At 40.8% G+C, this 26464-nt stretch overlaps 1 protein-coding gene across 3 annotated transcripts in view; it reads right to left on the reverse strand.

The window, feature by feature from the left end:
* FHIP1A (FHF complex subunit HOOK interacting protein 1A) overlaps positions 1-26464 on the reverse strand; it is a 182638-nt gene that overhangs the window by 146036 nt on the left and 10138 nt on the right. The window contains exon 1 of one of the 3 annotated variants that reach the window (XM_054690049.1): positions 7944-7968. The exons of 1 other annotated variant lie outside the window; for it this stretch is intronic. The gene's annotated coding sequence lies outside the window, so the exon portion shown is untranslated. Of the gene's footprint in view, positions 1-2177; positions 2210-7943; positions 7969-26464 lie in introns of those variants that run through there. One more of the 3 variants, XM_054690048.1, reaches the window with a different exon arrangement.

Raw genomic sequence — 26464 nt, forward strand, 5'->3', positions numbered from 1 at the left:
GGAGCTCACAGGGGCTCTGGAAGACCTAGGCACCTCACCTTCACCAGCCGACACCGTGAAGTCATACCCAATCACAAAGGGAGCCAGGGTGAGTCCAAAGTCAAATTCAAGGCAGCAATTACGTCAAAACTACCCTTGAAAAAATTCCTAGAACTTCCCCATAAATTATAAGACTATGCTTCCATTCACTAAGTGCAAGACAGCCAGCTTTTCCTGCCCTTTAGGGAAGACTGTTATCTCTCCAGGTAAACATCAGATGAAGTATTTGGCTTGATTTTATAGGCCAGGCTGTTAAACCCAAATGCTCATGCTCTGAGAGGAAATGAAATCTCCGCACAAACGTCAGGCTCACATCTCCACCTCATGTTCACTCAGGGACTGTGCTCATCCTACTTCAGTTGTCATTTTTGATTCCCCCTTTTTTTTTTCCTTTTGGTCAACTGCAGTAGTTTCAGTCCTGCGGGTAAAATATGCATAGGTGGCATATGTAAATGCTAAAATACACAACAGAAAAGTGTATCGTCAAACATCATAGGCATTTTCCTACAACTGCACAATTTAAGGCCTGTTTCACTTGGATACTTGGAACTGGATACAAATGCTCCTGCCATCCTCCACTCAACAGACAGCTTTAAAATCATTCATCTCTGCAGCTCCCTTCTTCCTGATCTGCTCAGAACTTTCGCTTGACCTCAGTCCACACTTATCACCATCTTAAATTCTTAAGCTGATGTTGGAAATGAAAAAATTTAAGCAGGCAATTAAAAAAGACTAGTAAACCTGTTCTTGACAGGATGAGACTTAGTTCCAATAAGAGAAAATGACAAGTGCAGGGCTTGCTGCCAAGGTATGGTGAAGTTTAAGAATAAGATTCAAAATAACTGATAGAATCTGAAAGACAGAGTGACCTTCATTCTACATTTTATCTTTCGCTTGGTTTGCACTGTGTGCAAGATATGAAACTCAAAATATTAAGATCATTTTACGAAGAGACTTTCAATTCAAGATTTATGAAGAGGTGTGGGGGAAGGTTACTACAGCAGAACACTTACTAACTAGATGTACTATTTTTATCTGTAGCAAATATGAAATATATAGTAAGAGATTTTCCTAAATGGTTTACTCTGAAACACCCCATTAATATTTTTCTGTCTTGCAGAATAAAATCATCTATTTGCTAAAATGCCTACCAGGCTGACACAAATATTTAAACCTAATAATTACAAGAATGTGACATAAGACCTAAAAAACTATTTAATTTAAATTTAAAACATAATAAAATTTTATCCATGATTGAAGAGAGCAGTATGGCAGTTCACATTTTCAGAATAATGGATCCTCAAACATCAAAAAGACATATCACTTTTCACTAGATAGCCATGATTTTAATAAGAAATGTTTTCTTACATTCGGAGGGGAAGTAAAACTCTTAAAACATGAAAAAGTCATAAGCATTCAAAAGAGCTGACTTTATTTCATTTATCCATAAAATTAAGAGTATCTGTCCTGTAACAGGAAAAGCATAAGCAGCTGAATTTTAAGTTCAGCAACACTCCTGTCTTGTTCCCCCCTCCCCTGCTCCCCCCCCCCACCACCACCACTATAAGAAACAGTTATGGTTCTGGTAGCTCTGCAAGAGTATTAACCCTCTAAGCCAACCTAGCTTCAACCACTGCTGTGGGGTCTCGCTTCAGAAACCTCTGTTGCAAACCGGCCACTGCAGATAAATAATGAGATTAATGCAGTATTACCTTGAACAAGAAATTGAAAGAGGCTGAAAAGCAGCAACTAACCCCCAAACCATTGGCTCTTTCACAATGGGAAGCTGAAGATAATCTTGTTTACTAAACATAAATCACTTGCGATCTGGCCAAATTCTTAAACGATACTCCAGATGGAAAGAAACTGCTTACACAAGTATTTTCTTCCAACTCTGAAAACAAACTGGACCAGTTTTCCTTGTGGCTTCGAGGAAAGCAATCATTTTAAACCAGTGAGACGATCCAACAGAAGGGTTTCCCTAGACCCACTCACGCTCTATTTCTGGTCCCACCCCTACTCGCCCCCCTTTTTCTGGAAGTATTAGGTTTCTTGTAACTAAGTTTGCTTCCACCTCCTTCCACATCTATGTAAAAATCTTTAGGCTGTAGAAAACAACCTCCATTAATCAATCTTACCTTCTCATTTTCAGGAAAAAAACATGAAGTCCTTTGACATTTTTGTGTGTGGGTGTGGCGCGTGTGCACATACACCTTTTTTTTTTTATTCTCTGCAAGGCTCCGTAGGGTTGTGCAAATAGCTGCTCACAGAGGCTGCTTGTTTCCCCAGCTTGTGTTCACATGCACCAGGTAGGAATAGTTTACTTTACTTCTCATTTCCTTGAGTTAAAGCCACTTAAACAGAAGAGGCTTTCAGATGGACAAAGTGCACCCAGACAGTGACTTGCTTGTTTAAAGGTGCTTCGTTAACGGCCCAGTATTTCGGTTGTACTGGCCACTCATTCAACACCATGAGTTTCAGAGGCCACTTTTTTTTCAGAGGCCACTTTCTTTACTAAATATCCTACTAAATATCCCTTCCCACTAAATATCCTACTAAACGCCAGTGATGGTGACAGAGGTCCCCATGCAGAGGAGAGAAGCAAGGCAAGTGCGGGGTTGGCTAAGACAACCAGACAAGGCAGTGGAGAGAAGCTGATCCCTTCCACCCAAAGAAAACCTCATTTCGTTTCAAAGTGCATCGTACCAGGAAGGCTTGGGTTAAATCTCACTCACACATTTCAGTTCTTAATTCTGAGATATCCTGAGATATATACAACTCTGAGATATCCTGCAATTCTAGCTATTCCCTCATACACAGTTAAACCAAAGGTGGAAAGTATTCCAGCAGACGTAACATCTGCCAAGACCTACATTACAAGTTCCTGTTAAACTTCCATTTAGTCTGATTTTCCACTCCCATATGCGGCACACGACCCAACCCCACCTTCTGCGACTCCAGGATCTACAACTCTCTGTATCCCCCACCAGGGTAGTCACCCCCCAAAGCACCTGGTGAAGACTTCTAGAGCCTGTTCACACTGCAGGAGACTGATCCTGCAGTTTCTTCTTCCTGCAGTACCAACAGCACTGCCCTTTCTCCCAAGCCTGGCTACCTCCTCCAAGGCCACAAGGCAGGCCAGTGCCAACATGCCGAGTGGCTTAAACACTGACTGTTTTCTTCCTACCACTGCAATTCCAAACTGTGTGGCTGAAAATCCAGAGTCAGGCAGCCCTGGCTTTGACTCTGCTACTTACTATCTCTGTGACATGGACAAAACAACCTCGCCAAGCTTCAGTTTTATCTCTAAAAGATGGGAATAAAAATAGGATGTACCTTTATTGGGAGGACAGAATGAGAAAAGACATGTGTCTAGCACAGAGCAAGCCCTCAAAAAATGCTACCCATTTTTATTATTTTTATGTCACTACCCTGATACTTTACAGTGTTATCTCTATAGGGATAACTGGCAAAAAAAAAAGGTAAGTTTCAAGCCAAGTTTGGACTTTCTGATTGGCCGTCACAATATATCTTTGTTTTTTATTAGTTTTGGAGAGATAAGTATTGTCCAGTTTGCCTCCTACCTTACCACTCTGCCTGAGAATCTTTCTCTTCTCATTATACTACCTGTCTGGCCCCAGAGTTTGTGACACTTTTCCCTCCCCCAAAACAAAAGCTCTCAGGGCTACATGGGATTTCTTTTTAAAAAACATTATAGAACTAGGGCAGTCAGATGCTATACTAAAAACAAAGCCTTTTAAAAACTGTCACAAAGAGCCACCAATTCCCAAAAAGGTTAAGACTACTCAATCGGTCAAAAGGCATGGGTGTGACAGGTGGGAAAAAAAGGAATAAACTTTACTTTGTAGTTTGATGGTCAGCAACAACTTCCAAAACAGCGAAAATTTATGAGGTTCTTCAAAAACATGGAATCCCACTGTTCCCTTTCCTGGCCTGATACAAAATGGGCAGAGCAAATGGCCAGCCTCTTCCCTAAGGTCATAAGGCCACTAACCATGGAATGCCTTGTTCCAAATGCACCGTTAGTGCGAAAGGCCTCAAATTCACTTATAGCTTTGCAAATATCAAATAATTAAGTTGTCTGACATTAATTATTTTTTTCTTTTTTTTTTAAGATTTATTTATTCATTTTACACAAGAACCGGGGTACAGGCCAGATGCGTGGGAGGGTGAGAGAATTCACCAGAGACAGAGCAGGGAACAGAACAGGCAGACTGACGAAATACACTGCTGAGGGGAGCAGTGGGCGCAACAGGAGAGGTCAGCCGTACCATGTGGGACCCCTGCCAGCCGGCCGGGATCAAACCAGCAATGCAGAGGCTGCGGGCAGCTTCACAGCACGGCACTCAACTGCCTGTGCCACCAGGGGAGGCCCTATTTTTCTTTTCTTATTAACTTAGCCCACATAGATTTTTCCATTAATGATAAAAAGATATAACTGTTAATTAAGAAACACACAATTTAGTAATGTACATCATTTGTAGAAAAAATATACTGCAAAAAGTACCCCCAAACTAAATACTCTAAGATCATAAAGATATTTACCAATTAGAGATTTATTTATATCATAAAATTAAACAACCATAATTCTTTTTACTCTCTCAGAAAATCTTCATCCGCTATCCTAATTACTAAACATTCTCTTTAAAATAAGGTCATTTGCTTTCAAATACCCTAAAATGAGAACTGTTTTTCAAAGTTTACCAAAAAATTCAAAATAACAGTAAAATAAAAGGAAGGCAAGGTCAAAATTTTCATCACAATAGCCAATACAAAATCTTGTATGACTCCAAAGCATAATATGAACAAGCTTTGGTCTAAGAATCCAAAAGAAATATAATTAGTTCTTTACATAGAAAAAGGGGGGGCATATTCACAGCCTTAACAGTCATTATTGCTGGATGGCTGGATTACCGATGATTTCTTTTCCTTTTGTGTGTATAAAACAGTACAAAGACAATGCCAAGGTGAGCAAGAGGTTACTGTCTGTGGGTTCTCACTCATGCCTCAATTGTAAGACACCACCTAGGCTCAAGGTCCAACAACAATGGGGTTTCTAAAGCCACAAGTCTGTCTCACCCCATACAATGTCCCCAGTGTCAAGTAGACCCATTTACCGTCCTGTTTCTTTGGTGCCAGTTAAGCAATAATCAAACTTGCTCCATATTCAATCCACATATTAACTCAAAGTTTGAATGACAGCTGAGGGGCTCAAACCCAAATGGTCCTCTTATGATCCTGGAGCCAGACTCAGAAGGCAAAAAGCCCAGCCCCTGCCTAGACTGGCCTGGGGCTGAAGGGCTCTGAGGAACCAGAGCCAGAGCCAGCCGAAGTGAGTCCAGCAGCATACTGCACCTGACAACCCCAGTGGGACAGAGTTTGACAATTAGGGGACCACTGAGCAGTGCTGGAACATGGACCCCAGTGACTGCAGTGAGGGCAGCCACAAGGATCTGGTTTCATGTCTATGTGTGTGTTCCAAGTCTTCTGCTCTACAAAACATTACTACTTTCATTACCAGCTAAGAATGCTTACTTATGTATATATTTAACAGGATTCTCAAGGGCCAAGTCTCTTAAGAAGTTGGAATTCAATGTGCAGGAAAGTACTTCTCTGCCTGACATTCCAAATTTGTTTTGTCTTCATTTCTTCTTCATAGAGGTTTAATGACCCACTGTCCACAGCACTGCAGCATCCTGCCACACCATCAGCCCTTTCTGCTGCCAGCTGGATGTGCTCTGTTGTGCTCAATGCTTCCATCTTATACTCCAGGCACTTTCAACAGGAGCTGTGTTTTATATTTGTTTTATACATCTTTACAGAACTGAGCACATCTCTCTCAACACCCAGCAGACTTCCTCTATTTGTTAAACATAAGTGAAACCACTTGTCAATCAATTACTTAATAGTAAAGTCAACCCAATTTTCTGCTTTTTTGCCTTTAGAGGCAATGCTACATTATTCTTAATAACAAAGACCGCTATGTGATCCTTTGACAGAGATCAAGACCACTGATGGGCTTTCAGAAAATACCCAAAGCACTGAAAGAAGAAGTGGTTTCTCCCTGAGTCAGCTCTGAACTTCCAAAGTCAAGTCAACAGATGAACCTGGAGGAGCGCCAGAGCCCAAGAAAGCCATGAAATCGACTCCTGCTCTTGTATGGTTCCTATGGAAAGGCATGTGACGTTAGCTGTGGGCTCCTAATCCAGTTTCACTATTCCAAAGAGAATTAAATCAGCAAACAGGATGAGGCAGGAGTAGCTGATCCCTGCTGCAAGGTGACTGCTCCCCTTTAATGACAGCAGTGGTTATCTCAGTTTACAAAGCGTATGAAGTGCTGGCAGAGTTTTCAGAGTTCTTAGACAAAGAGCTATTATTACGGTGCCACTGAGGACTGGCTAATGATAGAGGGAACATCCTTATATTCTTTGGCTTCAATAGCTTTAATTATATTTATTGTGAATTTTCAAACCATAGGTGCACAAATTTCACAAAGAAAAATATAAGTTGTGTGTTTAAAATTAATTCTTCTGAGCACTGTGATGCTACTGTTAATCCCTAACTCTGTGACCTTGTAACTGTTAAACTGAGCCGCTTCCAAGTCAAATTATCATCTACACAAACTGGAATTTAGAATGCAAGATGGGGGTAGAGATGACTGGGTTTGACCTCCCAGTGAGATGGGGAGGTTCTGTCTGTCCTACCCACAGTAAAGGATTTTTGTTTTGCCACTATAAGCCACCAAAATTGCTGCTGGAGTGAAGAGAAATTAACACAAGTGGGCAAGGAAAGAAAAACAAGCCACATAAAATTTTCCATTTCCACACACAACTGAAGTTAAGAGATGTACTTACAAATACTCTAACTCAACCTCTTTGACTCTGCGCTTTCAGGCAGTTGTAATGCCACATTTACAGTCAAGCCTACAGCTTTTTCATGGTTTCAAAAATGCCCTTCAGGAAGCACCTGTGCTTCTCTCAGGCTTCTTGGGTTTTACTACATCCTTGGCTTCTGATTTCCGAGGGCTAATTTGCCTAGCTTGTTCCGTTTACTTCACTGGACTGTAATTGTCTGGTACATGAGTGTTTTAAACAAACACAGTTGTAAATGCTTAGGAAAATGAAAATCTCCCCGGGGGGCGGGGAGGGGGCAGGAATAACAAACTTACTGGCCTCTTGGGTTCTGCAGAAGAGCTTTTCACAGAGTCTTTGTAGGGGAAAATGCCCACTTTGACACAGCTGGGTCACACAAGCACAAAGGTAGCTGCCGGCCCAGATAAGCAAGAAAACCGTATCTCACACCAATAACTCCCAGGTTTCCTGGGGGAGCCCCGAGGTGAAACAGCCCTGTATCAAAAGCATCTGAACACCACATACAATCATAGTCTTTTAACAATCAACTCTCTTTGACTTAACCCAGAGATAATTAAAGAGCCAACTTCTATCTCCACCTTCCCACAATAAAAGCAAAGGGCACAGCATAATGTGCCAAATTCACTTCTCAATTTTGGCAAAGGTTAACCACAACAGAGAGAACGCCACAATCAGATTTGCAGAAAATTAACTACTGAACATGACCATTGCCTTTATCTCCCGGTGTATTGGGTCCTGCTCAGAAAATAAGTTCCATCACGTGTAATAGATACACTTATGCTTATATGTCCCAGAATATATAAGGACCATCTGCCAGTCAATGAGAGAAAACTAACTGGAAAAACAAGGCCAACTTTCAGACAAGGGAAAGCACGAAAAGTTGGTAGCTGTATAAAAATGTCTCTAACCTCACTAATAATCTGGAAAATAAAAATTACCATGATGCAGTAAATTATACTCTGCATATGTTACATCTAGATTTTAAAAACATGAAATAAGGTATGATCTCACATCCACCAAGCAGGGAAATCGAAAAATCTGATCACATCAAGTGTTGCTGAGCTACAGGCACTTCCATACTGACAGAGCACAGAGTACACGCTGGCACAACTACGAGGCAGGTGGTTGTCTTCATCTGGTAAAACAAAACAGGTACACACTCTAGGACATGGCAACGCCACGCCTAGATGTTAGAGAAAGATGTTAGAGATGTTAGAGAAACTTAGATGCATTAGATGTTAGAGAAACTCCAGCCTATGCACAACAGAATTGTGTTTCTCACCACTGCAAAAATGTATGTCAACAACACACATGTCCATAAGAATCAGAAAAGATAACTGTGGTATTCTTACAATGCGATGCAATACAGCAGTAAAAACAAATAAAATAGAGCCTCATGAATAAACATGAATCTCAAAACATAATCTCAGATCCCAAAAACATAATCATGAGTAAAACAGCAAGGTACAGAATAATGCATGTTATATGATTCCATTATATGCTACAGCAGCTAAAATTAACATATTATTTAGAGATAAATACACAGCAGGGAAAATCCATTTTTTAAGCAAGTGAGTGACTAAAAAATGAAGATGTACCACAGGTGGCAGGAAAGACAAAGAGAATACGGTGAAAGAAGGACAAATGGGGGGTTCTGAGGTACTGATAATACAATAATAGTCCATGTTCCAAGCTATATAACTTTTTTCCTTAAGTTATACATTTTCCTTTAAGCTATGGTACACTGATGTAATACTCTGTATGTATGTATACATAGATTATATTTTTCATTTTAATAAGTAAAATAAAAGTCAAAGACCAAATGCTATTGTTTTAAAAAAACGGATGAGGCTTCAATTTCAAGATGGCTGATGACCTGCATGTGCCTCCTGAATCCCTAATGAAGTGGACATTTTAAGTAATAAAAGGAAGAATTCTGTAAAACTGAAAAAAAAAAAAAAGGTGTTGGAAGAGAATTCTAAATGCACAAGAGATTTCAACAATTTTCTGGAAAACAGAACAGAGAAGGGAAATATGAAACAGTAAGGAGAAAGCTGCTTCAACAGACTCCCGGGGTGGGGGTCTCTGGACTCAGCTTCAATAGGTCACAGAGTGGGGAGGGCAGGTGGGGGCAGGAAAAGGAGGGGGTGAAGTGATGACTCCCCCACATTCAAACAGCCTTTAGGCAGCCTGACCAAGTGTACTGACAGATGAAACATTATCAAGGGTTCCTGTTTAAAGCAACTGAACCTTTGGGAATTGTGGCAATAGGGAGCAGGGATGGCTCGTGGAGGCTTCAAACGTGAATTCTGGCACCTCACCAGGGCATTTTTGGGTGCAGCAAAGCCATCCAAGAGCCAACCCAGTACCTCACACGCTCAGCAGAAACATGTTAATTCAGGAAACAGAAGAGCACTTTAGAAAGAAATACACTAATACAACTCAAAGAGATTGAAGAGATACTGAGACCACTAAACAAGAACTAGACACAATGAGATAAAACTGTAGAATAAAGAACTTTTAAAGAATTTCTGAACACAGGGTTACCAAAATAAAAATTCAGTGAAAGTACTGGAAGAAAACAGTGAGGACAGCACTCAAGAAGTGTAATGAAAAGACAAAAGGAGAGGAGATAAGAAAGAAGAGATTAGAAGCAAAGCACCAGTGATAGAAGCACAATAACTAAAAGCTGCCCGATTTATACCATATTAAGGCCTGACCCCCCTCAAGCCCAAAAGACCTTTGAACCTGGGGTGGCTGCCCAGCCCAGGCGATGGACCGTTGAGCTGAATTAAGGCATCGATTTGTCTCTTTCAAGAATCTGATCTATAAAAAATATACGCTCTAACAGGAGCCTGAAACCAAAAGGTCATGTCAGTGCTGCCAGGTGGCCCACGGGACAGAGAAGAGAAGCAGGGGAAAAGCAAGGAAGGAGGTAATAGAACCTTCCCCAACAGGGCCACTGGTATCACCAAGGCTGGCTGTTAAATCCTACATTTTTAAGTGGATTTTTAAGTCAATTTGAGTGGGCTTCTGCCAATTTGAGTGGGCTTCTACCAATAAACTGACTAAAACAGCAGGTATTATTGTCTGGAACTGCACAGTAACCAAGAGAAACCACATTATGTCTGCTCCGCGCGGGAACACCCTGCCTCTCCCTTCACCACTTGGCTGTGCAGAAGACAATGCAGGTTCCCACCGCCTGTCACGCTGTCAGCATCCCCACAAATGCGAGCTGTGTGGTACTGCTGAGCATTATTAAGATTATATGTGATCAAATTCTCCTAATAATTAAAATGTCAAAATCCAAAAGTAAACACAGTGTTTTCAATGAAAACCTGAAATTGCAGAACAATTGGAAAAAGGGTGAGAATGTTAACTTGCCTGATAATATGGAACGAGGGAACAAACGCTTCGAGATTTGGAGAGAAAATGAACAAATTAATGTCTTTTGTGTCTTTACTGAGTCTTTCAATCAGCCTGAAAAATTAGAAAGCCATGCGAAATTTCTCTTTTGATGACATGAATAAAGCTGATTCGCCTAGAAAGGGCATGGAATGCCATTGTCTAGATTAATCTGCACTGAATAAGAAAACATTCTTTGAAGAAATGGAAGGAAACTCTTGCTTCTTTGGAAGGTAACTTTCACACATTCCCAGCCTGGATGCCTAGTCAAGCCACAGCATGAGAATCTTAAGCCAGTGTATCTGCAGACCCTGAAAAATGAACATTGCACCAGCGAGCAGTGAGGAGAATGGCCACCAGGGGAAAAGTAAAGGGAAGGAGTAGACAGGCTCCCATGATTAGCAGCCACCAGAGTGTGTTTTTCCCAGACTTTCTGATTTCACAAATCTGTAAAATTACATATATACACATACAAATTCAAATGCCAATTTTCTATTTTCCCAAACAAAGATAATTATTTGAAGCCATTACTATTACTAGATGTTCTCTCCATCATTTAATTTTTTAAACATTTTTATTTTATTGTTTTTTTTATTATTATTTTTATTTTTTAAAGATTTTCTTTATTTATTTATATAAGCACTGGGTACAGTCAGAAGCATGGGAGGGTGAGAGAATTCACCAGAGCCAGAGCAGGGAACAGAACAGGCAGAGTGATGAAATACACTGCTGAGGGGAGCAGCAGGCGCGGCAAGAGAGGTCGCGCCATGTGGGACCCTCCCTGGCAGCTGAGGATCGAACCGGCACTGCAGAGGCTGTGGGCAGCCTCGCAGCCCAGCGCTCAACCGCTGCGCCACCGGGGAGGCCTTCCATCATTTAATTTTAAAGGACATTTTGATGCCCCCCAAAAGTAAGAAAGACTTGATCTTAGCATATTCTAAATCCCTTGAAGACTTCCCCACATGCTAAAAAACACATTTATAGTAAGTCAACTGTGTACTAAAATTTAGCAGGCTTTGCTTTAGGTATGATTTGTGACTCATTCCCTGATGCCCAAATTCATTATAGGTCCCTTCCCTCTAAAAGTTTATCATAAAGTAAGGAAAGCAATAAATATTCAAGTGGAGAAGTTAAGACTAATGTAGCATTCAGGAGCTACATGATACAGATGGCTTCATGTAGGTAATGGTGGAAGCACTTCCCTGGTCCAGTAGGAAAAACAGATTTGGATGGTGAAGGAGAACCACCTACCATCTGGTGAAGGAAGCACAATGTGACAGAGGTCCAGTGAAGCAGGAGTGGGAACACTTAAAGAGACACTAGGGAAGAGGCTTCAGCTGGAAAGTTCTACAGGTTTCACTGAATGTCAGGGTTGAGTCTTTGTTTAGAAGCAATGAGAAATATCTGATGAAACCAGCATGACAAAGAAAGCACAGGAGGAAGGCTAGCCCAGCGGCCACTATGATTTCAGCCATAAGTTTAAGTAACTGCTGGTAGTTAGGCAGTTACCTACCTCCCCTTCTGGCTGATGAGGTTTCATCTGAAAGATTCAGGTGCACCTACCTGTACTGTCACTGATTCTGCACTTACAGGCTCGGTGATAAAGGCTGTCTAAATCCCCTTGAAATCATCTCATTTGCTCTCAGGTGTGGCTGCCAATTCCTCTGGGAGCCTGCCCTTGGCAACATGAAAGCGGTGCCATTGTGGAAATAAGAAAACCGTGAAAGGGAGCTATTTTGCAAGAGACTCGGAGTCATCCCTTAATAGAACTGGAGATTCGCTCCTTTATTTATCAATATCTACTGAGCCCCAAATGGCACCTACTGTGTGCTAAGCTCTTGATCAAAAAAAAAAGATAGAGATCTCTGCCCTTGGGGAGCTGACATTCAGACAGGGAGAGAGACAGGCATAATAAACAGTGTGCAAAAAGTACTTTGAAATAAAAGATTAAAGATTAAAAAAAAAAACCTAAAGACCGATGCTAATCTAAAAACAATCAGACTAACAAAACACTAACTGAAGAGCAGGGGTGAGCTGGCCAGAAAGTGGACTGTTGGGTTCGAGTCTCACTTTCTACACAAATAGCCTCAACCTTCGTGTTTAAGCAGAAGGACTGACTAAAGAATCACGGAACTGTTGTGGCTTGAAGAGAGATCACAACCTGTCCCCGCGCAGATTCCACCTTACAGGTGAGGAAGTGGAGTCCCAGGGGTGTAAGGAACCTCATCTTCGGGTGGGAGAGGCCTGGGGCGACAAGATCCCTTTGGTGTGAGTCTGCACAGCAGAAGCCCTCCCAAGTGGGTGCGGAGGAGCCTCAGCCCCTGTGGGCGGCCATGAAAATCATGCGTTTTAACTACATAAACAAATGGCTTACACCATATAATAGCAATAATAAAAACAGCAAACAGATAGCATTACTGTGGTCCTCCCTCTTCTCAATCCTTCTCAGGAATAATAAACCATTTAATCCTCACCACCAGTCAGACTCCAGAGTCAGTGCTTTTCACACCAAGCCACCCCTTCTAATTAGTTATGCAAAGCTTCATAACCCTTACCATTAGTTAGGAAACTAAGGCCTACGTTTTTCATTTGGGCTTAACAGAATTAGAATAAATTTGTATGTTGAAAACTATTTAAGCTTCATTTAAAGAAAACATGCTTTAGAAGTAAAGAAAATTTGAAGCCATATAATATCATCAGTATTATGCTGAATATCTGGTATTTTATTAAATAAATGGTCATTCAAAGTAACTTTCAAGTACACACCACTTCAAAGACACCCTTTCAAGACTCTAGGCAAAGTCTTAAAAAAGTGAAATTCTGGTAAGGCAGGTTTTTTTGGTTTTGGTTTTAATTGAATAAACTTTATGCTTTGGTTTTCAGAGGAGGGCATTTGAGAGAAAAATAATGAAAAAAAGTTCATTCTCTGGTTAGTATTTTTCTAAGCATCTAATCTTTAAAGTTTTACTCTGAGAATCATAACACCAATTAACCTATGATAACATCTGATAACTGATAAAATAAAACAATTTTTTAATTTTTTTAAAAAAACAATGGTTCTCCTTAACACACCAAATAATTTGTTAATTATGAAACAGGGTGTTACTACTAGGTGTCTGAAGTTGACAATCTTTTGCCTTCAGTTTACTGGGTTCATTTTCATTTCTATGGACTTTCCCATTAAAGAGTTTTGACTATGTGTCACATACCATTACAGTTCACTCCTAGGTCTGTCCAGATTCTTTAGTTGCACTGGAATTTAATCAAATAGAACAATAGTTGAAAACACAGATCACTGGCTACGGCTCACAGCCATCTTATTACAATCATTTCAGAGGTGATGTAACCTGCACTACATAGTAGGTGTGACCTACACCATTTGTATGTATAGACCTCAAGGCAATTTCTACACCCTCACTGATGACATCTTTCCTCTCCTACTAACCCCTTATCTTATTTCTATGAGAGGAGAGAACTGGTCTTACTTACTTGAGCAAAGGTGGAGATTTGCTCCCCACTTCAGATACAAAACACAGAGGAAAATAACATACTTTGGTCTCTGTATCCAACATTCTTTTCTCATCCTTAGAAGCATCCTATTTCACTGTACCATATCTTCAAACATACGATCCCTCCACCCTCCATATATTTCAAACCTTCACCTGCCTACTACATATTTCTTTTTCATCCTTATCACCACTGAGGGCCCGACTATTTTTGAATGGCCTACCCATAATCATTTAGCCATTATTCAAGTGTCAAATGTGTGTGAGGTGCTGCGATAACACTATAAAGAATATAAGGAAAAGGAGTAGTAAGTAGCCTTGCCTTCAAACAGTTTTCAAGGTAGGAGGATGAGATAAGTGTACCAATCACTGCAGCCACAAGGGACAATGAGTGCCAGAGAGAGGTGTTGTACAAGTTTCTCCGGGAGGAGGAGGGAAAAGGTGGGGGCAGAGACGCTCAGCTTTGCTGCAACCAACACACAGAAAGAAACATGATCTGTTATAACAGTGTCCACGGGGTAAAAATAAACCAGTTGCTCAGAGAAAGAACAACTATTTTTGATACTGAGATCAGAAGGAAATTCAACCTATGGTTCCTGATAGAAGATCCTGTTAAATGTAATAAAAATCCAAGGAAATGTTTTTACTATAAACAATGATAAGGTTGAGTAGGGCGGAGAAGCTCTAATGAAAAGCAAGACATTTAACCTGGATACGAGGCAGAAGTGCAGGCTATAACATGACAGGGAACTCAGACTACAGCATTAGAGCCTCATTCTGAGTAACTGCCTTTGTTTTTGTAGAAAGCAATGAGGTCTAAATAAGTAAATGCCACTGTATTATTTAACTGGATTTATTTTTTCCTTGTATAACTGAAGCACAAAAAATTCTGATGTCAACATTTGACAGTTCATGTTAACAGAAATCATTGGTCTGAAACAAACAAAAGTAACATATCTAGGAAGTGCTATTTTCAAAACAAAATTTCTAAAGATACCTCATTTGATTCTACAGCATTTTTTGTACCATTTACTTTATACAAGCACACACGTGTAGTCTCTTCCCATTTTCTAAGAATTGACAGGGTAGTTTGAGGTCAGGATGACACTTTGTCAAGTTTAAAATTGGGGGAAATTTCTTACTGGAGGCTTGGTAGGGTGAATCCATAACCACAGATACGCCTTTAATTCTTTGGCTATTTTAATTTAAAAGATTTTCATTATGAAGGATTTTAGTTCCTCATCCAGTCCCAGAAAACAAAAGTTTCCTTCTATAGAAGAAAAAAGAAAATATCTATCTCTAGACAACAGAATCTAGGAATGACTGACAGGAGAGAGTCATTCCTTTTTACCTAGCCAGTGAGCTATTCATTATTCAATAGTGAATAACCCACAGATGCTACAAAGTGCTTGCATATGTTGATTAGAAATAAAAGCATTATCAGATGCATTAGTTCCAATTCCAGTGATTAGTCCCGGCCATTAATAGCATTGCTTCTGAACTTCCAAATGGACCAATTATAATTTTTTTTTCAAACACTGACTGAAAAATTCCAATTCTTTTTGCAAAAATACATACCTGGGAAGGAGTAACTACTCAGTGCACAGAGTGGACTGGGTCCATGTGCAAATGTTTACTCAAGAACTTGTCTCTCACTGTCGCCAACTCATTTTTTATTGAATTTTACAGTGTGGTTATATACTCCATTTGCCTAAAAACTATCAATAAAGACAAAGTTCACAGAGAACAAAGAATATATAATTTTAAAAGATGATGAGCCCTTGTATATAAGTATTTATAACACTCTAAGTATATCCCATTCATATAGTAAACAACATAGTGGCATTCTTTATTTAGTCATCATCCCATTCTACAAAGAATTTGAGGAGGCTTATGAAAAACACATGTATTTAGCAGTAAACTAAAAATCATGACTTAAAACTATCAATTAGAGAAGAAAATGAAGACTGTAGCTGGGAAACAAGATGCCGAAATAGAACTCAAAGTGGGAGATCATAGGTCCTACCTACACAATTACTACAGCTGAGCAGAGAATTTCTTGGCAGCCGAGGTGAAAAAGCAAATGTGATTAGTTCTATGATTTTCTATGAGGAACAAACACTTGCACTCCTCCAGGGAAGCAAAGCTGTTTGCTATCACTTACCATGAAAAAGCTGATCTAGGAGACACTGAAAGATGTGATAGAAAATTTTCCCAAAAGCATCCCAAACAGCAAATGAGGTCAGAGCTTTTTTTTAGGTTGCTCCTGAATAAAACTGAATGCTACCATGGAGTTCAAATTATATGGCCTGGGTGCACAATTTTTCTAGCAACATAGTGGACTGAGCTGGGTGTGAAGAGCTGGAAGTCCAGCAGTATAGTTTGATTAAGAGATTATCAGTTACAAGAACAAAAGTGAAAACATACAGCCAAAATTATGTTTCTCAATTCCATCGTCACTTCCCTCTGTCTGGGATCAAGTGAGTCCCCGGTCAACATCACCTACCCCACAGCTGAAGTTGCTTAATTATCTACATCTGTAATCAATATTATCTAACCTAGAGCTAAAACCTCACTTCCACTGACCTCAAGGTTCCACCAGCATCATTAATTCCGTAGGTCCCAAGCTAATGTTAAGTAATCTCTCTTCTCAAATACATTTTTCCTTCACCATCCCTAGCTTGTCAAAGAGATCCTATCTTCACAGTTATCTGAGTTGACATTCTTCAAATCAATTTTTCTCCTCCCTGTCCCTAACTCCCCACACCTGATCGTCAGTTCGCCTCACTATTTCTACCTGCAGCACACCAGCCCCGCAATCTCTAACCCAGCCAAGGGCACCGTCCCAGATCCGATCCCCATTCTCTCAGGGTCATCACAACACCCTGCAAGTTGTCTTTCAGCTACCTTATCCCCCAACTCCAATGCAGCTTGTACGCTATTGTAAGAATAATACTCCTTGGGCTGCAATTGTGTCAGGCAACTAAAACACCTTCGATGGGCTCCTCTGCTGGCCTGAGACACCCCAGAGTGTCAGGCCTGACCCTCCATTGCTTTCTCTCACACACACTCTGCTCCAGACAATGCCACAATGAGCTGACCCTTGCCAGTTTTGTTCATGGGATTATCACCATGAGAGACCCTCTCTTCAGATCTGCATAAGTTTAAACCAAGTTTAAAAGTCACTTCACTCAGGAAGGCTTCCCTAATTCTCTCAGAGAGAAGTAGGGCTTCTCCCCCGTCCTCCCCACTAGGGCTGCAATTCCAGAGAGTAAATATCACATCCTATCTTCAGTCTCTCCCCTCTCCAGACTCTAACTGCTCCACAGGTACCGTCTTACATATCCATCTGGTCCTGCCAGCACACTGCTTACAGTCATCCTGGGGCCTCTCAGGAGGGGATGCAAGGCCCCTTGGTCGGCTTCACCCACAGCATTTTGCTCCCTCGTCGCACATCTGAATCATACAGCGGTTAGCTGCTGACATATCTGCCTTCTCCAGGGCAAAGACCAAGTCTTCCTTATCTTCCTTATCTTTGCAACCTAATGCAGACACCCAGTCCCTCTCTGCACACCATCCAGTTTTATTTCTCCCCCAGAGCTGGTCTTTCCTTGCTTATTTAGGGTCTGTCTCCTTCCTACTAGGAAGTGTACTCAGTACGGGCCTCACCTGCTGTGTTCCCAGCTCTAGTCCCAGCATGTACACACTGCCTGGCACACAGAGGCGATGTGGAGTCACAGAGGAATTGATGGATAGATGTTTGATTCTCAGCGTCTAGCACAGTCCTGACACACCACAGATGCCAAATAAATGTCTGCTGAGTGAATGAACTCCGTCTTGTATAAAAGCTATTTTTATACCCATTTTGCAAAATCTGACAGTTGGTGATCTTGCTCTGCTCCAGCACTGAGCACAGTACTTGACACATACCAGGTTCTTGATGAATATCTATTAAATTTAATTGCTGCTTCAACAAAAGCTCAAGTAATTTATTAATTTATCTTCTAAATCTGCATTTATCTCATCTTGTCACTTAAGAGGAGTCTGTATTATTTCTGATGCCACAGGATGCTGTCCTCCCAGGAGGAAGGAGGCTCTCAGAGGGGCTAAGACCACCAGCTCTGCTGTCAGAGCTGTTTGGATTCAGATCCCAGCTCTGTCACTGATTACAACATGGCTGAGCACACTATTTAACCTCTCCTCATTTCCACTTCCTCCTTAAAAGAAGATTAGGAAACCTGTCATGCAAAGCAGCCTATTTACCTCACAGCTAAATGAATAGTCAGTCCTAAATCCTTTATTACCCCTTCTTTCCCAGTTCTAAATTGTCCAATTCATGTTAGAATATTTTAATATATGTTGCCTGAACTTGAGCAGGTCATTATTTAAAATAGCAGGGGATTATGTTTACAAGGTATTAATTCTCCATTAACTTTCACGACCTCACAGCATTGCCATGCTCATCCAGGAGCGCATTACTGCCATCATTCCTAAGACTTCCTGGAGCCACAGCAAAATGATGTCTCCAGACGGCACTACCTCGTGGAGAAGAGAAATTCTCCTTCCCTTACCACCCCACACAGCAAACAGCATCGAGTGAGCTCGCTCACCATCAAGTGAGCGATTACCCATTAAATACATCACCTAAAAACATGACCCCGCTTAAAATTCAGTGACATTAAAATAATGACGAAAGGTTTACTGCTAATGTAACTGCATCTCAGTCAAAATGCATTCCACAGTACTGCACCCCAGGGGTGCAATTCATTTGGAGGCTGGAGCAGGTGGCCAGGGTGCACACAGATAAACAGTTAGGAGTCAGGCACAGGCAGCAGTCACTGAGATTCATCCAGGGAGGCAGAAAACGCCATGAGACCTCTGCCCGAACACAAAAAAGGGCCTTTTCTAAGGGCTTATTTAACAAAAGGCCAAGTGACCTGCCCAAGGAGATATGTAGCATTGCACCACTCTTTAATAAATCGAATGCAAAAGACTGTCCTCTCGCAAATCTCCATATTATTGCTAGGCACAGAAGATGTATTTGCATAAGAAGGCACACAAAATATATCTGTTTAAGTAAATACTGTCAACACCGAAGCAGTCTGAAAATGTCTTTATTGGAAAGTAGCAAACCAAACAAAAAGTAAATGAAAGCCAAACCTCCACTGTTCAGGTGCAAACAAGAACATCTGACATTAAAAGGTGAACAAAACTTTTGTAGTAACAAAAGTAAGCACATAACTAAAGCTTCCCACAAAAACATTAACTTATCATACAAAGCTGCCTACTATCCTGAAAGCATCACTGTAGAGTTGAGTGCGGGTTTCCAAAGGTGAGCAAATGAAAAGTATGGGGCTGACAGTGACCAGAAAGAGCTATAACAAATGTCCTGCTTGAAGAGCTTATTAATGGCTGTAATTAGCAGTTCAGTAGATCCGAAGGGATCCCAAGAGTAAAAGGCACAGATGTGGATGTTACTTTAAAGTCAATACTTTTGCTTAAGATCAAGGCTAATTCAAGCTACTGGAGAAAGGGGGTACACACAGCAACTTTCTTCCAAGACGTGAGGGGGCAGCACGTGGCACAGATGAGCAGAATCAGTGAACACACTCAATAAATAATCTTGAATGAGTGAACTTGGAACTCCCCAATACTTTTCAATGGAAGACCACTTCTGTGATCTTTCATGCTAGAGGGTACTTCTGCTCAGCAGAATGCATCACCTGAGGCATTGAAAGCACTTTAAAAGAGCACTCAATCCCTGTTCCATTCCTTTCTGGTGAAAAAAACAAAACAAAACAAATTTTGCAAGTCTTATTTTGCCTGTGGAGGATGAAAAGCACAAAGATGAAGGGAATGACTTAAGAAAGTAAAATGCGTCTCTCCATCTCACAGCCAGTAGCAAGAGTGAAACATCCTCAGAGCATGAAGAGTGACTTCGTAGAAGATTCTAAGACAAACAGCAGCACCCACACAACACAGAAGAAATAACTCCTTCAAATACTACACGCTCACTACAAAAATGTTTGCCAATATTCGGGACGTTTTAGGAACAACTCTTAAGGCTGCCTTTGCATAAAAAACATCCTTTTGAAATTTCCAACTGTGGAAAATTTGGTTCTTTGAAAGTGGAATTTGATATCCACTGGAAGTAGGCTGGAAGGACATTTAGAAAATAAAGTGAATCATCAAGCTGAATATCACTTTTAATCAAAAAGTAAGAGCTTTTCGCGTGTGGCTTGTAAACTACTTCTAAAGACAATCCTTTAAAATTGTTCCAAAATTCCTTTCTAACCACTGCAGCTACAGAATAGCCGGGCATTCTCCCTGGACAACCTCTTTGAAGGGTGGATTTCGCTTTTTACAACGTGTTAGGTATTGGCATTAAATGTGCACTTAGTTAGGTGTCAGCTATACCTGATGCCATTTTTCCATGTTATTCATCCAATAAATATTTGGAGTACACCTACTATGTGCTCAGTACTGTCCTATAGGTACATGTGGAGCTGAAAGGAAGACAGCAGTGCTAAGGTAATGAAAGCCAGGGAGAGAATTATGTGAGATGAAGCTAGCAAGGAAGCAAGTGAACACACCGAATAAATAATCTTGAATGGCTGAACTTGGAAATCCCCCATACTTTTCAATAGAAGAATGGGGGGCCCACTTCTGTGATCTTTCATGCTAGCGGGTACTTTTGCTCAGCAGAATTCATCATCTGAGGCATTGAAAGCACTTTAAAAGAGCACACAATCCCTGATGAAGCTGGGCTAAGTTTAAGAATCTTTACCTTAAGAGGAATGCAAAACCCCAGATGGATTTTTTTTTTGTTTATTTATTTGTTTGTTTGTTTATACAAGCACTGAGTACCATCAGAAGCAGGGAGGGCGAGAGAATTCACCAGAGCCAGAGCGGGGAGCAGAGCAGGCAGAAGGACCAAAGTACACTGCCGAGGGGAGCAGCGGGCGGCAGGAGAGGTCTGCGCACCATGTGGGACCCTCCTCTGGTGGCCAGGGAGCAGCCGGGGATCGAACCGGCGCCGCAGAGACTGCGGGCAGCTTCGCAACCCAGCGCTCAACCGCTGCGCCACCGGGGAGGCCCAACCCCAGATGGATTTTAACATGGGAGGCAAGGTGAGGAAAGAAAATGACACCCTGAAATCTACCTTACTTAAGCATCACTAAGTGGAGAAATAACTGGAAAGTGGGCAGGGCAGAAGAAGCAAGACCAGTTAAGAAGCTACTACAATAATCCAGAAGAGTGGGTGGAGTTGATAAAGGTGAGAGAAGCGACTGAATTTGAGAGATACTAGAGATGTGAAATCAGTAAAGGGTTGGAAACTATTCTATTTTCATTATTTACTAAAAGATGATTTGCTTTTGCCTAAGAGTTCCTTGAGTTCCTCATTTGTTAATTTTTGCAAACCAAACACATCATGCAAATGCTAAGTGTTCTTCAATAAGATTTCTGCAACATACTTTATTTTCTTTTAGACAAAGAAAAAAGAAGCAAAGAAAAAATAAAATTTAAGAAGTCCCTCATTGTGATACCCACCTCACTCCAGGGATAACAGCAGTATATTTAAAAAAAAAAAAAAAAAACCACAGAAACAATAAATGTTGACAAGGGTGCAGAGAAAAAGCGGGGATGGTGGAATGCAAACTGGTCCAGCCCTTATGGAAAGCAGTATGGAGATTCCTCAAAATAATAAAAAGAGATCTACCATATGATCCAGCAATTCCACTCCTAGGCATTTATCCAGTGAATTCAAAAGGAATATACGCACTCTGACGTTCACTGCTGCACTATTTACAACAGCTAAGTTACAGGGTCAACCTAGGTGTCCAAGGACAGAGGTAAAGATTAAGAAGAGCCTCCCCGGTGGCACAGCAGATTGAGCGCAGCACTGTGAAGCTGTCTGCAGCCTTTGCAGTGCCGGTTCGATTCCCGGACTGCCAGGGAGATTCCCACATGGTGCGGCAGACCCCTCCTGTCTCTCCCGCTGCTCCCCTCATAAGTGTATTTCAGTCAGTCTGCCTGTTCTGCTCCCCGCTCTGTCTTTGGTGAATCCTCTCACCCTTCCATGTCTCTGGCCTGTGCCCCAGCTCTTGTATAAAAAAAAAATTTTTTTAAAGATTAAGAAGATATGGTACATATACACATAATAGGATGCTGCTCAACTACAAAAAAAGAAAAAGAATTCTTGTCACTTGCGACAACATGGATGGAACCAGAGATTATGCTAAGTGAAATAAGTCAGAAGGTGAAAGACAAGTAAAGGATGACTCCACTCATAGGTGGAATATGGAGAAACAAAACAAAGGAACTGACAACACTAAACCAAAGTAAACCCCAGAAACAGGACATAGAGACCCAGTGGTGTAGGGTACAGGACCATGGTTGCGTTAGTGGTGGGTGTGGTGTGGTGACACACATCTGAGGAGGTATGAACCTGTGTCCCTACACCACACACAGTGTTATAAACCAATGTTACCTCAATTTAAAAAATAAAGCAAGGGCCTTCCTGGTGGTGCAAGGGGTTGGGCATCAGCATTATTCAGCACTATGAAGCAATATGCAACAACTGCAGCACAGGTTCGATCCCAGGCCAGAGAAGTGACCCACATGGAGCAGCAGACCTCTCCTTTCTCGCCTGCTGCTCCCCTCAGCAGTGTATTTCAGTGGATCCGCCTGTTCTGTTCCCCCCTCTGTCTCTGGTGAATCCTCTCACACACACCCCCACACCTCTGGCCTATAACCAGTTCTTGTATGTATAAATAAAAACAAATCTTTGAAAAAATAAATAAATAGGGGGCCTCCCTTGTGGCACAAGGTGTTAAGCACCGCACTATGAAGCAATCCGAAGTCTCTGCAGCACGAGTTCGATCCCGGGCCGGCCAGGGAGCTACCCACATGGTGCAGCAGACCTCTCCTGTCTCACTCGCTGCTCTCCTCAGCAGTGTATTTTGGTCAGTTTGCCTGTTCTGTTCCTCACTCTGTGTCTGGTGGATCCTCTCACCCCCCGCATCTCTGGCCTGTACCCCAGCGCTTGTATGCATAAATAAATCAATCTTTAAGTAAATAATAAAGCAGCATCTCATTTTATGTAAAAATGTGTGTTCCTGAAAAATTGTGCTACACCTGGATAATAAAAGAACCTATATCTTAAAAAATATTACTAAGTAAATATTTCTTCCATACACAAAAGCATACACTAAAAAATGCAGAACAGATAATCATGATACTATATCAAGTGAAATGTAAACCACTACCTTTATTATTTCTATACATCATTTCTCCTTTATTACAGAATACATAAATCAAGTGATTTTACAACTCTAAAAGGTTGACATGGCTGAGGAATTTAATAACCATGACCAAGTTTTAGAATAAACTAATAAGCAACTAAACTCTCCACAAGGCTTGGAGTATTTAAATGTATTCTTCCACCAATGGCTTTACCCTCATGGAAAAGTTATTTTTATATCTATATTACTACAATATACCATCTTAAGTGCACATTCTCAAAAAAATGAAAAATACAGCTTTCCCATAAACTGGATTACAGTGTCAGAGTAATGTAATAAGTTCAAAATGTCATCATGATTACATGAACACATATACACAAAAAGTCTACTTTGTCACATGTTTTTGTGTGTGATGTATACAGACCAATGTGTAACACAGCTCAGAACAAACATAAAAGAGGGAGCTGGAGTTTAGCAGTCTCACATATCAACAACAAATGTACTAGCTAAATTCTACTTCATGAGCTAAAAAAAGATAGTCTAATTTTGAGATTTAGCAACTAGAGTTTCTAACACCCCTAGGAAAAGTAGCTTCTAAGTTGGAAGGAAACAAATTCAATATGAAAATCAGTGAGGAAAGAATATAAAAACCACAGTCTGTCAATAAACTGACTTCTAAAAGCTAAATAAATGTAATTTTAAACATGCTGTTTTGGGCAATTTAAATCACAACCCAGGCATTATTTGATTGGAGAGTCTACATATGAATTTTTGGTTTTCTCCCTTAAAAAAATTCTTAAGTGGGCCTCCCCGGTGGCGCAGCGGTTGAGCACTGGGTTGTGAAGCTGCCCGCAGCCTCTGCAGCGCCGGTTCGATCCCCGGCTGCTCCCCGGCCACCAGAGGAGGGTCCCACATGGCGCGCAGACCTCTCCTGCTGCCCGCTGCTCCCCTCAGCAGTGTACTTCAGTCCTTCTGCCTGCTCTGCTCCCTGCTCTGGCTCTGGTGAATTCTCTCACCTTCCTGCGCTTCTGACTGTACCCAATGCTTGTATAAATAAATAAATAAATCTTTAAAAAAAGAAAAAAAAGTTTAAAAAAAAAATTCTTAAAGTACCAGAGTGTGTGTGTGTGTATAAAGTGACTTAAGGAGTTTATAAGACAGTGTCTTGATAGCCATTATCACTTATTATACTATGCCTAAGCCTAAATTCAGCATATAGTGTTATTTTAAGAAAAAAATATACTTCTAATATGCCACAATAGCTCTTTGAGAAATGTTGTGCTGGCCTCCTGTGGTTATTTTTAAATGTATACCTTGGAATCTTTACAACTCAGGGTTGGGGGAGGGAAAAAATGGAAAAAAAAAATCTCATTTTTTCATTTTTAAGGAAAAAGAGAACAGAGTAGATTTTAGAAGTTAAAATCTCAAGCCTTTCAACACTTATAGAGGAATTTGTGGGAAAATATTCATTGCTACTGATCTATGCCAGGGAGTGGCAAGAGGTCAGTCTACCAGAACCTTTTACGATGACATTGGGACACTGCTGAGGGGGGAGTCCGATGATAGACACATTGACCTTCCATCATTTCCTCTGCTTGACTAAGATGTCCTCATGCTAAGTCATGGTGCACTTGAGTCTCCAATGTCAATCATGTATGTCTCTTCATCACACACTAGTATTTCATATTTTAGTAAGGAGAAGAAAAAGAAGTTATCTACATCTTGGGTCATCCTACATCTAACAATATCTCAATTTCAAGGGAATTGGAATCCAGAAAAGCAAAAATTCCTGGAGAAGCCCCCAAAGTATGCTAAACTATATGGTGAAAGCTTGAAGGATTAGCCAGGACATAAGAAGACTCACATGTAATTTTTATGAGCAGAAAAAAACTGAGGTTTATACTGATCAGGAGTTAATAGGGTATTTTTTCCAGATTGTGAGAAGAACTGATTACTAAGGAATCTTGTTGTGGAACTTTCCCTTTTATGGTTTTTTGTTTTGTTTTTACTTTTTATTATTTTATTTTCAACACATACAATGCAGAGAGAATGGTACAATGAGCTACCATGACTCAGGGTAAAAACAAACTAACCAGTCATAACTGAACAATTATAATCTCCCATTTCCTCTCCTTGATGCCTCTGCCAAATCATTTAAAGCAAATCTCACATATCCTATCTGAGGGGAGCAGAAAAAAAATGCCCCCCCAAACACCTGCCTCTCTCCTACAATGAGCTAAAGTTCTCTTCTCCCAGGTGTGAGTAAACACCCCCCTTATCCTGTCTAGGATTCCCTCTTTCTTCTGAAAATGGCACAATTCTTCTTTTCAGAAACTGTTCCTCTTCCCCACCCCTACTATGTACTTCTAGATGAGACTGCCAGTTACCAGACAATCTTTGACCCTGGCCACACAACAGGGATATCACCTAAGTAAGGCCAACCAGAGCTATTCCGGGATTTTGAAATATGAGCTAAGGGAAGAAAGCCTGACCCTCTTTCTGTGTGATCTTGGTTCCCTGGCAGCCATGCCAGCAAGTGACACAGAGACAGTAAATGGCGACTTGGTGGGAGACGAGATTTCAGTTTTGGCTTCCCGGAGACCCACTTCACTTATTCCATACTTTGGTAATGTGAGCTAAAAACCTTCTCTACAGTTTTTTAAATTTCTATAATCCATAACCAAAGAAATCCTAAAGAACCCCACCATAATTCTTGAAGACCAGAACCACAGTGATGTCTGTCTGATTTCCTGGTTTCTTATACCTACTTTCCGTACAAATAACACTTATCACATACTGCCCCAAATTTTGTGTGTCAAATACATGTCACCCTTGCAGATACATACACTACACCTTTTGAAAACAACCCCTAGATTAGTACTGTAAAGCCTCAGTATCTAAATAACAATTTCCATTAACTAATTATTACTTCCCTATAAAGCACTTCACGTGTGTGATCTTACTTAACCCTCACAGAAACCCCATGGGTTAGGCATTATTATCTCCTTAAGGATGACGTAAGGATGCAAAAGCTGGGGTTAATGACGGGAAAGTGACTTGTCAATGTCACACATTTGCTATATGGTAGAGCAGGGATTTGAACTAGATTTGCATCCAAACTGCAATCCCTTTCCACTAGGTCCATGTGGACACTCCCCCCAAGTCCCCACAATACATATTTGCTAATTAGCTTACCAGAGTATAACTGATCAAAGAACTCCATTTAAACCCACTTTCCACTAACCTCAAAGAGCATGTTCCTCCCTCATTAAAAATACTAACACTGATTCATTCATGTTTAAATAAATGAGCTATATGAAAACAAGTATCATGAAAAAGTTATAATACAATTTTGCCAAAATTGCTACTGGCAGTC

The sequence above is a fragment of the Talpa occidentalis genome, unplaced genomic scaffold, assembly GCF_014898055.3.
Source record: "Talpa occidentalis isolate TD23 unplaced genomic scaffold, MPIMG_talOcc4v2.1 talOcc4.8, whole genome shotgun sequence".
In the NCBI taxonomy this organism is placed as follows: domain Eukaryota; kingdom Metazoa; phylum Chordata; class Mammalia; order Eulipotyphla; family Talpidae; genus Talpa; species Talpa occidentalis.